This window comes from Triticum urartu, chromosome 1A (assembly GCF_056163025.1).
Source record: "Triticum urartu cultivar PI428250 chromosome 1A, HENAU_Tu73, whole genome shotgun sequence".
NCBI classification, from domain to species: Eukaryota; Viridiplantae; Streptophyta; class Magnoliopsida; order Poales; family Poaceae; genus Triticum; species Triticum urartu.
In genome coordinates, this window is record NC_141873.1 from 108,495,026 (window position 1) to 108,505,723 (window position 10,698).

The following is a 10,698-nucleotide window of genomic DNA, read 5'->3' on the forward strand; positions in this document are numbered from 1 at the left end:
AGAGGCAAATCTTTGAAGATTTCGGCCTCCTGCTTGCTCTTGATAAGCATCTCCAGAGCATCATCAGCAAGATCTTCATCACTGGATAGATCTATAGTATTCTCTTCATTGCGCAGAATGCTAGCTGGAGTGAGGTCATGCCCAGAAATCTTCTTCGACTTCTTGGACTTCTTGGAGATGCGAGACAAGTCCTCAAACTGCACACTGGATTCAGGAGGTGCAGATTGCAATGGCTTCACTCTTTAATCCTAGTGATTGCGTACATAAGCTTGCAAAGATTTTACTGACGTGCAATCATGTGTTTATGTTTTTATAACATTTCTCCGTCTAGCCCAATATGATATTTTCACCCAGCCCAGCAAGTCCGCGGCTTTCGAGAAAAATGCAAATGGGATGGACTGCATAGATGCTACATCATTGTTTCACCCAGCCCACCAAATGGACTAAAAAAACAAATGGACTGACAGCTGGGTCCACGGCCACAGACCAGTTTTTTTGTGATTTGCCAAGTAAGTCGCTTTGTCAGGCCTGTTGGGCTGCAAATCTTTCAAGACGAGGAGAGCTTTTATTCGGCTGGCCGAGAAAATGGCCCATCAGTAAGGAGAAATGGGCTGTACATTTTTAAAACACATCAAACCGACAATTAGTTTCAAATATCTTTTTTTCATTTCGAAATTTTAAATTACATTAATTTTTATGCGTGGAGAATTTGTTGGATTTTATATTGATATACATTTATTTTTAAAATTAGTTTGAATGTGAGTCGAAATTTTGGGATTAAAAATAGTTTGAACCACACTGAAATATGCAAAATTTCGTATAATTTTTTAACCATGGCCACAATATGGGCTGTAATGCTAACAAAAAGAATATGGGCTCCAAAAAACCTTAAGAATTAGGAAATGGGTTGTATGCTGTTTTCCACAGATTTGAGGCTTTCCTAAAAAAAGGTTAACGCACAAGCAGTGACTGTTGGATGGCCATCCAACGGCCCTTGTGCTTCTTCAATCTCTGCTCTTCCTGCTCCAGCCGCTCAAATAGGCGCCGGCGGGACTGCCTGCTCCCTCCTCCCCACGGCCGGCTCTGCTGCCCGCAGGCCTCACCGCCCCATTGTACTCCCATTGCTGGCCTAGCCATCCCTCTACTCACCCACACCTGCTGTTATTCTCCGGCGACGGCAGACGAACTAGTAAACCCTCGTACAGTCATACTCCCCTCCGCGTGGGAAACAACTGCCGAGTCTTCCCTGGCTCCGTGTCGTTCCCTTCCTAGGCCTCGCCGTCTTCCACCGCCCTGGTGCTCTCGGTGCGGCCTGGTCAACGTGGTCAACGACCGACATGCATCTGAAGTGGACTATACGTGGAGAGGCCGACAGCTGGGTCCACGGCCGCACGCAAGGAAATGCCTCCTTATTACGCGCAAAATAATGATTCCTCCACCTGACATCAGGGATCCACCGAAAGGGCCTCTGTATTTCATGAAAAAATGTTACCGCCGCGGACAGCTTGGACCCACCAGCTATATGTCCGCACGCAAGGAAGTGCCTCCTTATTATGCACAAAAAATGAATACTCCCCCTGTTAGCTGGGACCTAGTATAGTGGCAGGCTGACTTGTGGGCCTACTAAGTTGACGGGGATGGAGGGCTTTATCAACTTAGTCAATATGCACGATTCTAGCTCCAGTGACCGTACGATGTCCATCCAACGGTCGTAGTGCTTCTTCAACCTCTGGTCTTCTTGCTCCAGCCGCCCAAACCAGCGCCGGTCGTGCCTCATGCTCCTGCCTCCCGTGGCTGGCTGCAATGCGGCGGAGGCCTCACCGCCCCCTACTACTCCCACCGCTGGCCAGGCCATCATTCTACTCACCCACACCACCTGCTATTCTGCGGCGACGGCAGCCTCACACCGCAGCGAACCAGTGAACCCTCGTACTCCTCTACGCGTGGGCATCCACTGCCGCGTCTTCCCCGGCACCGCGTCGCCCCTTCCTAGGACTCGCCGTCGTCCACTTCCCTGGTGCTCTCGGTGCGGCATGGTTAACATGGTCAAGGAACGGCTTCCATTGGACGTGGACTGTACGTGGAGAGGCTGACAGCTGGGTCCATGGCCGCAGCAAGGAAGTGCCTCCTTATTACGTGCAAAATAATTATTCCTCCACTTGACAGCGGGACCCACAGAATGGGCCACCGTATTTCGCGAAAAAACCACCCCCCTGACCGCTGGGACCCACCAGCTACATCTTCGCACGCAAGGAAGTGCGTCCGGGCAAAAAAAAAACAAAACGATTCGCCCCCTGACTGCTGGGACCGACCAGCTACATCTTCGCAGGCAAGGAAGTGCGTGACAGTCGGGACCCACCTGGTCGAAGCGTACGTAGTGTTGTCATTCTGGTCGCGAACGTGTACGTACATACTGGTCGATGTAGAGGGGCACACGTGTCGTATAGAGGCATGCACGTGTCGTAGTAGAGGCGCGCACATAGCATTTACACGTTTGTACAACGGCCAGGGTGCAAGAAAGAAAATACGACCACGTATGTGTACATACGGGCGGGGTCTCGAACGCCTACTCACGCATACGTACGGCGACGGCTCGTGTACATGGCTGGGTCGGAACGGAGAAACAACGTTGTCGTCATGTTCATGGGGAGGCAACAGAATGCGTAGTGTTCATGGGGAGGCAACGGAATGCGTCGTGTTCATCGGGAGGGCTTGGACGGAACAGGCGATGGAAACGAGGCCTGGCATACCGCAGAATGGAGGAAACGGCCTTGTGTTCGACCGGCCACGTTCGAAACGGGATCCTGTTCATCGGGAGGGGTCTGGCGTACCACAAGACAGAGGAAACGGACCCCCTACGGTCGAAACGGGGGTCCTGTTGAACGGGAGGGGTGTGGCGTACTGCAAAACAGAGGAAACGGACTTGTGTTGGAGCGCTACGGTTGAAATGGGGGTCCTATTCATCAGGAAGGGTGTGGCGTACCGCAAAACGGGACTCCATGGGATACTGTTCATCTCCACTGTAGACCTCCTCCAGCCTCCACGGGCTCCTGTTTATCCAGCCTCCACGGGCTCCTGTTCATCCAACCTCCACCGCGCGCTACTCCACCGGCTACTGTTCAACCACCCCTCCACCGTCTACTATTCATCCAGCCCTCCACACCACGGGGTCCTGTTCAACCACCCCTCCACGGGCACCCCTCCACCGTCTACTGTTCATCCAGACCTCCACACCACGGGGTCCTGTTCAACCACCCCTCCACCGTCTACTGTTCATCCAGCCCTCCACACGACGGTGTCCTGTTCATCCACCCCTCCACGGGCACCCCTCCACCGTCTACTGTTCATCCAACCCTCCACCACACCACGGGGTCCTGTTCATCCAGAGGCAACGCCACCGCTCACTGTTCATCCAAACCCCCCGCAACGCTCACTGTTCATCCCATCGATCGGCTTCAGTTAGCAACAGTAGCGAAGGAATCGCTTGATCGGGTTCAGTTAACAGCCATCGATCGATCGCTCGGGTTCAGTTAGAGTCCAACGCCTTGCTCGGGTTCAGTTAGAGCCAACGCCTCGCACACACACGCGTACGTGTACGAGAGAAACGCGCATCGCTCGGCCCCCGACCTCCCACCATAACCGGGAACTCCCCGAAATTCTCCTCCCCCTCGCTTCTACCACGGTTTTTTCCGTCATGGACGGCCCAAAGAATGTCATGGAGCTGCATCTCCGGCCCGCCCAGGACGAAAAGCCCATTTTCTGTCATGATTTTTTGTCATAGAAGTAGGAGCCCACCACATCTATGATGATACCGGGTTTTGTCACAATTGTCATCATAGAAGTGTCATATGTATGACAGAAAAAAAATTCGTTCGGCCCAAAATGTCATGGATGTGTCTTTTTTTTGTAGTGAAAGGTAGCGTGGTACATACTGCATCAACTATAAAATCTTCAAAGGAGGTTTGCATTCCAAGGCCGCTCTGTCTCTTTGCCGGAGTCATCTCTCTTACGTGCTCTGGGCTTCTGAGCATCGATCAAGTAGTAGGAGTCATTGCCCCAAACTTTGCTGACGATGAAAGGGCCTTCCCAAGGTGCCAAGAGCTTGTGCTGGCCGGCTGTTCGCTAGAGCAGTCGGAGCACAAGGTCTCCCTCCTGGAAAGATCTTGGCTTGACCTTTCAATTGTAGTAGCGGCGTAGACTCTACTGGTAGATGGCGGACCGGCTGAGTGCTAACAGCCGGCCCTCCTCCAATAGATCGACGCCGTCTTCACGCGCTTCTCTCGCTTCTGCCTCGGTGTACATGGTGACGCGAGGTGAGTCGAACTCAATGTCCGTCGGGATGACAGCCTTGGCATCGTAGACGAGGAAGAATGGAGTGAAGCCGGTTGACTTGTTCGGAGTGGTGCGGTGGCTCCAGAGGATGGCCGTCAGCTCATCAATCCAGCAGCCGGCCGACCGTTCCAAGGGCTCGACCAGTCGGGGTTTGACGCCGGAAAGGATGAGGCCATTTGCTCGCTCAACTTGGCCGTTTGACTGCGGATGGGCAACGGACACTAGGTCCAGTCGGATGCCCTGTGTCGCCCAGAAACAGGCCAAGGCTCCTTTGGCAAAATTTGTGCCATTATCCGTGATGATGTTGTGTGGTACTCCATACCGATTGGTGATATCTGCAATAAAGGTCACGGCGGTCGGACCATTCAACTTCTTGATTGGCTTTGCTTCTGTCCACTTAGTGAATTTGTCCACGGCGACAAGCAGATGGGTCATGCCGCCGCGTGTTGTCTTGAATGGTCCCACCATATCCAAGCCCCAGACGGCAAAAGGCCATGTTAAGGGAATGGTCTTGAGTGCAGAAGTCGGTAGATGTTGCTTCGAGCTGAACTTCTGACACCCTTTGCAATGCTTGACTAGATCCTTTGCATCCTCCAAGGCAGTCGGCCAGAAGAAACCGTGGTGGAAAACTTTGGCCACGAGTGACCTGGAAGTCGCGTGGTGGCCGCACTTGCCTTGGTGGATGTCTTTGAGGATTGCTTGGCCTTTCTCTGGCTCCACGCAGTGCTGGTACACACTGATACATTTTGCATCATGCTTTTATATCGATATTTATTGTATTATGGACTATTATTTCACTTTATGTCACAATACTTATGGCTATTCTCTATTATTTTACAAGGTTTACATAAGGAGGGAGAATGCCGGCAGCTGGAATTCTGGGCTGGAAAAGGGCCAAATATTAGAGACCTATTCTGCGCAACTCCAAAAGTCCCGAAACTCCATGGAACATCTTAAAATAAATAAAGAAAAATCCACGCCAAAGATGAAGGCCAGCGGGCCCACACCTTGCTCACGAGGGTGGGGGGCGCCCCCCTTAGGGCGCGCCCCCTACCTCGTGGGCCCCCTAGTGGCTCTCCGACGTCCATCTTCTCCTATATGAAGTCTTTCAATGAGAAAAAAATCAGAAGGAACTTTTCGGGACCAGACTCCGCCGCCACGAGGCGGAACCTTGGCGGAACCAATCTAGAGCTTCGACAGAGCTGTTCTGCCGGGGATACTTCCCTCCAGGAGGGGGAAATCATCACCATCGTCATCACCAACGCTCCTCTCATCGGGAGAGGGCAATCTCCATCAACATCTTCACCAGCACCATCTCATCTCCAAACCCTAGTTCATCTCTTGTATCCAATTCTTGTCTCAAAGTCCGGGATTGGTGCTAGTAGGTTGCTAGTAGTGTTGATTACTCCTTGTAGTTGATGCTAGTTGGTTTATTTGGTGGAAGATCATATGTTCAGATCCTATATGCATATTATTACCTCTCTGATTATAAACATGAATATGCTTTGTGAGTAATTATGTTTGTTCCTGAGGACAAGGAGAATTCTTGCTATTAGTAGTCATGTGAATTTGGTATTCATTTGATATTTTGATAAGATGTATGTTGTCTAGCCTCTAGTGGTGTTATGTGAACGTCGACTACATAACACTTCACCATTATTTGGGCCTAGAGGAAGGCATTGGGAAGTAATAAGTAGATGATGGGTTGCTAGAGTGACAAAAGCTTAAACCCTAGTTTATGCGTTGCTTCGTAAGGGGCTGATTTGGATCCACATGTTTCATGCTATGGTTAGGTTTACCTTAATACTTTTGTTGTAGTTGCGGATGCTTGCAATATAGGTGAATCATAACTGGGATGCTTGTTCAAGTAAGAACAACACCCAATCACCAGTCCACCCACATATCAAATTATCAAAGTATCGAACGCGAATCATATGAACGTGATGAAAACTAGCTTCACGATATTCCCATGTGTCCTCGGGAGCGCTTTTCCTATTATAAGAGTTTGTTCCGGCTTGTCCTTTGCTACAAAAAGGATTGGGCCACCTTGCTGCACTTTATTTACTTTTGTTACTTGTTGCTCGTTACAATTTATCTTATCACAAAACTATCTGTTACCATTTATTTCAGTACTTGCAGAGAACACCTTGCTGAAAACCGCTTATCATTTCCTTCTGCTCCTTGTTGGGTTCGACACTCTTACTTATCGAAAGGACTACGATAGATCCCCTATACTTGTGGGTCATCAAGACTCTTTTCTGGCGTCGTCGCTGGGGAGTGTAGCGCCTTTGGTAGGTGGAATTTGGTAAGGAAATATTTATATAGTGTGCTGAAATTTATTGTCACTTGCTACTATGGAAAGTAATTCTCTGAGGGGCTTGTTCGGGGTATCTTCACCCCGTCCAGTAGAGCAAAGAGTTGCTCCTCAACCTACTGAACCTATTGAAAATGAAACTCCTTTTGAATTTCCTTCGGGTATGATGGAAAAACTGCTAGCTAAACCTTTTACAGGAGATGGAACAAAGCATCCTGATGAGCACTTGATATATGTGGATGAAGTTTGTGAATTATTTAAGCTTGCAGGTATACCCGATGATGTTGCTAAGAAGAAGGTCTTCCCTTTATCTTTGAAGGGAGACGCATTGATATGGTATAGGCTATGTGATGATATGAATTCATGGAACTATAGAAGATTGAAATTGGAATTTCATCAAAAGTATTATCCTATGCATCTTGTTCATCGTGATCGCAATTATATATATAATTTCTAGCCTCGCAAAGGAGAAAGCATCGCTCAAGCTTGGGGGAGGCTTAAATCAATGTTATATTCATGCCCCAATCATGAGCTCTCGAGAGAAATAATTATGCAAAGTTTTTATGCTCGGCTTTCTCATAAGAATCAAACCATGCTCGATACCTCTTGTGCTGGCTCTTTTATGATGAAGACTATCGAATTCAGATGGAATTTATTGGATAGAATTAAACTCAACTTTGAAGATTGGGACCTCGACGAACGTAAGGAGTCAGGTATGACACCTAAGTTTGATTGTGTTAAATCTTTTATGGATACCAATATTTTCTGTAAGTTTAGCACTAAATATGGACTTGACTCTGAGATAGTAGCTTCTTTCTGTGAATCTTTTGCTACTTATGTTGATCTCCCTAAGGAGAAGTGGTTTAAATATCATCCTCCCATAGAAGTAAAAGTAGCTGCACCTATTAAAGTTGAAGAAAAGACTGTCACTTATAATGATCCTATTGTTCCTACTTCTTATGTTGAGAAACCACCTTTCCCTGTTAGAGTAAAGGATCATGCTAAAGCTTCAACTGTTGTTCGTAAAAGCAATATTAGAACTTATACACCTCCTGAGCAAATTAAAGTAGAACCTAATATTGCTATTGTTAAAGATCTCTTGTCTGATGATATTGATGGGCAGGTTATTCAGTTTGAAGGTGAAACTGCTAGAATTGCTAAATCTTGTGCTAAAGATAAACATAGACCTGTGGTAGGCGTGCCTGTTATTTCTGTTAAAATAGGTGATCATTGTTATCATGGCTTATGTGATATGGGTGCGAGTGCTAGTGTTATACCACATACTTTATACGAAGAAATTAAGAATGAAATTGCACCTGCTGAGTTAGAAGGTATTGATGTCACAATTAAACTTGCCAATAGAGATACTATTTCACCAATTGGAATTGTTAGAGATGTTGAAGTCTTGTGTGGGAAAACTAAATATCCTGCTGATTTTCTTCTTCTTACTTCTCCACAAGATAGCTTTTGTCCCATTATATTTGGTAGACCCTTCTTGAACATAGTTAATGTTAGGATAGATTGCAAAAAGAATGTTGTTACTATTGGCTTGGATGATATGGTTCATGAGTTTAATTTCTCTAAAGTTAGTAAACAACATCGTGAGGAAGAATTACCTAGTAGGGATGAAATTATTGGTCTTGCTTATATTGCCATACCTCCTAGTGATCCTTTAGAACACTATTTGCTAGACCATGAAAATAATATGTTCATGAATGAAAGAAGGGAAATAGATGAAGTATTCTTTAAACAAGAACCTATTCTGCATCACAATTTTCCTGTTGAAATTTAGGGGATCCTCCTCCACCCAAGGGTGATCCCGTGTTTGAGCTCAAACCGTTGCCTGATAATCTTAAATATGCTTATCTTGATGAAAAGAAGATATATCATGTTATTATTAGTGCTAACCTTTCAGAGCATGAAGAAGAAAGATTATTGAAAACTCTGAAGAAGCATCGTGTTGCTATTGGATATACTCTTGATGATCTTAAGGGCATTAGTCCCACTCTATGTCAACATAAAATAGTTTGGAAGCAGATGCCAAACCAGTTCGTGATCCTCAACGACGTCTGAATCCTAAAATGAAAGAAGTGGTAAGAAAAGAAATACTAAAGCTTCTGGAGGCAGGTATAATCTATCCCGTTGCTGATAGTGAGTGGGTAAGTCCCGTCCATTGTGTCCCTAAGAAGGGAGGTATTACTGTTGTTCCTAATGATAAAGATGAATTGATTCCACAAAGAATTATCACAGGTTATAGGATGGTAATTGATTTCCGCAAATTAAATAAAGCTACTAAGAAAGATCATTACCCCTTACCTTTTATTGATCAAATGCTAGAAAGATTATGCAAACATACGCACTATTGCTTCCTAGATGGTTATTTTGGTTTCTCTCAAATACCTGTGTCGGCTAGAGATCAATCAAAGACTACTTTTACGTGCCCTTTTGGTACTTTTGCTTATAGACGTATGCCTTTTGGTTTATGTAATGCACATGCGACCTTTCAAAGATGCATGATGGCTATATTCTCTGACTTTTGTGAAAAGATTTGTGAGGTTTTCATGGATGATTTTTCCGTCTATGGTTCCTCTTTTGATGATTGCTTGAGCAATCTTGATCGAGTTTTGCAGAGATGTGAAGAAACTAATCTTGTCTTGAATTGGGAAAAGTGCCACTTTATGGTTAATGAAGGTATTGTCTTGGGGCATAAAGTTTCTGAAAGAGGTATTGAAGTTGATAAAGCCAAGGTTGATGCTATTGAAAAGATACCATGTCCCAAGGACATCAAAGGTATAAGAAGTTTCCTTGGTCACGCCGGATTTTACAGGAGGTTCATTAAGGACTTCTCAAAAATTTCTCGGCCTCTGACTAATTTATTGCAAAAGGATATACCATTTGTCTTTGATGATGATTGTGTAGAAGAGTTTGAAATACTTAAGATAGCATTAGTCTCTGGACCTATTGTTCAGCCACCTGATTGGAATTTACCCTTTGAAATTATGTGTGATGCTAGTGATTATGCTGTAGGTGCTATTCTAGGGCAAAGAGTTGATAAGAAATTAAATGTTATTCATTATGCTAGTAAGACTCTAGACAATGCTCAAAGAAATTATGCTACTACTGAAAAAGAGCTTTTAGAAGTTGTATTTGCTTGTGATAAGTTCAGACCTTATATTTTTGATTCTAAAGTAACTATTCAAACTGATCATGCTGCTATTAAATACCTTACGGAAAAGAAAGATGCTAAACCTAGACTTATTAGATGGGTTCTCTTGCTACAAGAATTTGATTTGCATATTGTTGATAGAAAGGGAGCTGAGAACCCGGTTGCAGACAACTTGTCTAGGTTAGAAAATATTCTTGATGACCCACTACCTAGTAATGATAGCTTTCCTGATGAACAACTAAATGTTATAAGTACTTCTCGTAGTACTCCATGGTATGCTGATTATGCTAATTATATTGTTTCTAAATTTATACCACCTAGCTTCACATACCAACAAAACAAAAAGTTTTTCTATGATTTAAGACATTACTTTTGGGATGACCCACATCTTTATAAATAAGGAGTAGATGGTGTTATTAGACGTTGTGTACCTGAGCATGAACAGGAATAGATCCTACGCAAGTGTCATTCCGAGGCTTATGGAGGACACCACGCTGGAGATAGAACTGCACATAAGGTATTGCAATCTGGTTTTATTGTCCTACTCTCTTCAAGGGTGCCCGTAAGTTTGTCTTGTCTTGTGATGAATGCCAAAGAATTGGTAATATTAGTAGACGTCAAGAAATGCCTATGAATTATTCTCTTGTTATTGAACCGTTTGATGTTTGGGGCTTTGATTATATGGGACCTTTTCCTGCCTCTAATGGATACACACATATTTTAGTTGCTGTTGATTACGTTACTAAGTGGGTAGAAGCTATTCCAACTAGTAGGGCTGATCATAACACTTCTATTAAAATGCTTAAGGAAGTTATTTTCCCGAGGTTTGGAGTCCCTAGATATTTAATGACTGATGGTGGTTCACACTTTATTCATGGTGCTTTCT